A 5,189-nucleotide genomic window follows, 5' to 3' on the forward strand; every position below is an offset into this window, starting at 1 on the left:
ATGGGTTGGGGCTGCTGGGGCGGGGGCCGTAAGCTCCCGCTGCCTCGGTGGGGGCCGTGTTCCAGCACCTTTCGGCGAGGGGTCTGGGCAGAGTTTGGGCATGTGCGTCGTTATGTACAGCAGGGAGCCCTGTGGCTGCACGGCGGGGAGGAAAGGTATCTGAGGGGGCTTCTCCTCAGTTAGAGGTCACACAGCATTACAGTGATTGTGGGGGGCACGAAGCCTGGGCTCTAATTGCAGCTGCAATCTTTGTTGCGTTCTGCTTGCTTGTTACGATTTTTATTCTGAAAACTTCCCCGTGCATTAGTGTGTTTTTTAGAGTGGTGGTTCTGATAATTATCATAACTTTCTGTTTTCTAGACTGTGCTTAAAAATTGCGTTTATACAAAGAGTTTTTTGTGTTCAGACTGGGTTTGTAAGCTGCGTGCTTGAAACTGGTGCTGGTCCTCACATCAGCGCTCTTCTACTTCTTGTCCTTATCTCACTTGTCCCTGCATCCTTTCCAAAACCCTGGCTTTTTCAGCACGGAGCTCCTCCTGGCTTAATGTGAAAGGCTTTCTAAGCATTCCCAAACAAGAGGTCTATGAGGTCTGGCTGGTGTGGGCAGCAGTGTTTCTGTAGCTGCCAGGACCAGGAAAGAGGAGGTGGTGCTCAGAAGCAACCTGCAAAATGTGGGGTGCTGAACGGACACTGCTGAGGGTCACAAGGAGGAGAATGGAGCAGCGTTTGAGCTGTGACCAGCAGGGTTACCTTAAAGCTTCTGACTGTGATCCCTACTCATTGCAGGGGAGCTGGACTGCCTTTAAAAGTCCCTTCCAACTCAACGTGATGTCCAGAGCTCACAGAATCATTTATGTACTGAACGAATCTGAGTTACAAAAATTGTTTTTAAAAAAAAACATGTTGTAGAATGGGGATGTTTCACAAACAGTATGAATTTTTCGTTATTTGACTCCTCTATGCTTGTTTTACATAGAAGAAATTGTATTTATTTAGTGTACTACATACACTCAGTATCTAAAGTATTCATTAATAAAATTATTGGGTTTTAAGTTAGCTTTAGGTAGAAATTTACCTCAGGACTTGTACCTACAAACTCTCTTGACTTGCATAGACCTTAAAGTGTAATTATGTAATTAACGGATATCAGTTCCAGCTGCATCATTTATGTTAAAAGTTTGTCTGATGTGCTCCTTGGTTTTGCTTAGTGCTTTGTTTATTCTCTCTGACAGAGATCTGTCTTGGAAGGTGACTGGTTCCTGAAAGGGTTGTAACAAGCTTTCCATAACCTGTTTCTCAGGATCATCAGACTTTCATTTCTTGTTTTGCTTCTCAGAGATTTGAGATACTCAGACTGAAGTTTGTTGAAAGCATGGAAGCTTCAGAGGAGTTGTATGGGAGCTATGAAGTTACATAAAGTAGAACAAAAAGCCCTCATAAAGCTCGTCGGACTCAATTTTATTCATCTGCTGGCCTGAAAGCTGCAGGATCACTTACACTGTTACGCAAAAGAAAACGAATTTTAGTATAATTTTCGTATACATTTTACATGTGAGTCAAGACAGCTTCATTTTACAGTCATTGCTCTGCATTCTTGGGGCAAATTATTCTTGTGGTTCTTTTGCTGTACCAAATAAAAGTAAACTTCAGTGTTGGGCAGCATGTTATGTCACAGCAGAAGTCAGCCACATGATTGACTTGGCTTCTCTTTCAACAATGACAGTGTGGGTTTTTGAACTGTTGTTGTTTATATGATCTTAAATAGCTGTACTTACTATGACAAGCCCCAACTTAGTAAGCAATTATTCCTGAACCAGATTTGGTGCTTGTTTTTGTAGGGAAACTGCAGGAGCTTGACACAAACTAAGTGTGAATGGTGCACAGTGAGGTGCTTCTGATGAATCCATGCATGTGTGTGGGATTGTGGTTCCTTTAAATGCTTCTGAGTTCTGTTAGAATTTGAGAGCAGGTAGTAAATGTAACAGATTTGGAAACTCGTGATACTTACAATATGAAACTTGTCACAGGCAGCCTCTGATAGATCAGATAACCTCATTCCTTTTTTTTTTTTTGTTGGGTTTTGAGTCATTGAATCGCCAAGATTGGAAAAGACCTCTAAGATCATCCAGTCCAATTTCAAAATTTGGCTATGCTGTTACTTGACTGTGTAACAAACCCACCTTTATTTGGCGTGTGTGTGTGTGTGTGTGTGTGTGTGTGCGCGCGCAACTCTGTCATGGGAACATAGAAGAAGGACATTTCAACATTGTGAAATAGGATTGTGTACCCACAAAAACTCACTGAGACTTTAGTAATGGTATTTTAAGCTACGGATATCAGCTTAGGACACTTCTGTGCTGTACATTTGTCCCTAGAAAAGCTTATGTTTGTAGGGATCAGGGTACACCACTTTGCCATGTGGTACTGATAGCTCAGAGTACAACTTGCTTGTTATGAGTATGCTTGCACTAATGAACATCTGTCATTGTAGTGATATAACAAATGTAAGATGCATTGGTGTGACTTGTGTTCCGTCTCCTAGAGAAATAAAGGTGAATATGATGGTCTTTGGGCTGGGCAGCTGTTCTGTGGTTCCAAGTACTGCACAGTTACTTCATACTCAGAGCAGCTACTTGGAGTTAGATTTTTCCAGTTCAGTGGTGTCTCTCTCAGCACCTCTCATAGAACAGCTTTCTGTAGGTCTGTGATACAATGAGCAAACAAGTTGGTAAACTCAAGAATTATTCATTTGGAGCACAAAATGCCTTTTCTCCTTCCCTTCCTCCACCCAAAGGTATGTTAATACTTTAGAGAAAGGGTGGACATGCTAGGTAGATTCCGGCTGTAGAGTTGGACATGGAGCTCCCAGAAATGCTGACCTTAATGCACTACAGCTATGTAAGAGATCTGTCTCCAAGATCTTGATAAAAATGTAGTGTTGCTGCACAATACTTAAACATACCTCAGTTCTGATGAGGGCATGGACACTTCATTGGCAGGAAATTAAAATGCTGTAAACTTGAGCTTGACTTCTGTTCTTCTCTCAGTACAGCCCCATTTATTTCAAGTGGGTTCACTGATATCTACTAAATCAATAGGAGGGTGTGAGAAATGTACATTCTGAATGTTAAGTTGAAGTGCACTGTTAGGATACACTGCTCAAGATTCACATGGAGATACTTTTTGGGTGATGCCATAAGTAGAACTTTTGATGAAGCATTTTTACTGAGACTGCATATTTTTATTTGCTGTATGAAAATGAAAGAATAAAACTCATCAGGTGATGAGCGCATTTAAAGGAAAATGAAAATTTAAGATACTAGTAAAGACTATTAGCTTTCTTACTGGAAAATGTCTTAGAGTGCAGCCCCTGGAAAAAAAAAAGAACAATATTTTCTGTTTTGTTTTCTTTCCTCTGCTCTGGTGAAATAAGTTTGAGAACTTGGTTCTTGTTTGTATTAGCATCTAAGGACTCGGGCTAGCCTTTCAGTCCCTGTGGCTCCCTCATCTATAACGTGGCAGACAGGTGCTCTGCCTACCAGCCACTGCTGTTTCCAGTGCATACACAGGTGTACCTTTTTTAGCCATTCCTAAAGCAGTGCCATGCAGTGCTGCCTTCAAGCACATCCATGTGGCACAGCAGGGACTGGTTTGCAGAGCTCCTGCAGCAGCGGAAGAATCTGAAATGGAGGCATGGAAAAAATGCATTGAGGACAGCTGCAGCAGGTGGAGCAGTGGGGCAACACAGCAAGACAAGGAGAAAAGATTAAACAACAGGGGTGAGGTGAATTGTGTGAAGGGAAAAGAACAGAATCATAGAATATTCTGAGGTGGAAGGGAGCCAGGAGGACCATAAAGTCCAGTTCCTGGTTTCACACAGCACCATCCAAAATTCAAACCCAGTGTCTGAGTGCAGTGTCCAAATGCTCCTTTAACTCCAGCAGCTTGGGGCTTTGACCGCTGCCCTTAGAAAGAGAAGGAGAGTTAGTTAAGTGCTGTGTGCACTTAGAAGCCTGGTTCTAGGTGAACCATTTCCCTGATGTGACCCTTCTGGGATTTGCTGTGTTGCTGGGTGGCATAATTCAAGACTGAAATTTTTAGTTTTCCCTTTTATGTTTACTGAGCCTTGTTTATTCCAAATGCAAGCTGCTTTTTGAAAGCTGAGGTGTATGTCAGGTTGTTGCATAAAGGGTTGTCAGCTGCTGCCTGCTTCCTTTGGTCTCTTACTTTAATAAGGTGGGTCAATAAATGATGAGAAAAGCATTTTTATTTGCTCCTTCAGTTTATGCTAATCTGTTGCTTAGGAACACAGAATAGCTCCACTGCTGCAGAAAAATACCACACTGCATTAATCCCCTTCACAAAAAGGCAGATTCTGTCAACCCAGCACTGAAAAAGAGCATTCACACAGAACAGATCTGGCACATTGCTTATCTCTGAAGCAGTTTACTTATTAATTTAATAAAATTGTTTCTGCATACTCAGAATACACAGTTGATCAGCTGCTGCTTTTGAGGTTTAATTCATAGAATTGTAGAACATCTTGAGTTGGAGAGGGCCTATAAGGATCGTAAGTCCAGCTCCTGGCTCCACACAGGACCACCCAAAAATCAGACCATAAATTAACATACAACAAAAATGAAATTTTGGGAGATATCTTGGAAGTTTGGAAGGAAAAAAACCAAACATCGTAATCATTGCTGTGCTGCTCTTGGAAGGGAAGATCAATTCTTTTTGTTAACTCCTACCTTCAGGGGCCTTTTGTGATCAGTCTCATGACTTATCCTGAGTAGGAACATTGCAAGGAGTATTGAAACAATTTATCCTCATAGAAAAATGATTTAATTGATTTTCTGCAAGCCAGTAACATAGAAGAATGACAAAAGGGAGCAGAAGAAATGACGAAATGTTGCATTGCTACAGCGATAAAACTAAACAACTTCTGCTGTGTAGACCAAGCTTGTTCCTCTGGGAATGTTGTCATTGTTTCCTATGGAGTTCACCGCAGTTGGTCCACACACTGCAGTTTAACTGACCATTAAATCATCTTTTTAAGTTTATCCCTACTGGCCTGCTGAATGCTTTTGCTCCTCTTTAGAGAACATAGAATCACAGAACCACCGAGGTTGTAAATGACCGCCAAGATCATGCAATCCAACTGTCCACTTATCATCGCTATTTCCCACTAA

The sequence above is a fragment of the Meleagris gallopavo genome, chromosome 1 (assembly GCF_000146605.3).
Source record: "Meleagris gallopavo isolate NT-WF06-2002-E0010 breed Aviagen turkey brand Nicholas breeding stock chromosome 1, Turkey_5.1, whole genome shotgun sequence".
Lineage (NCBI taxonomy): Eukaryota > Metazoa > Chordata > Aves > Galliformes > Phasianidae > Meleagris > Meleagris gallopavo.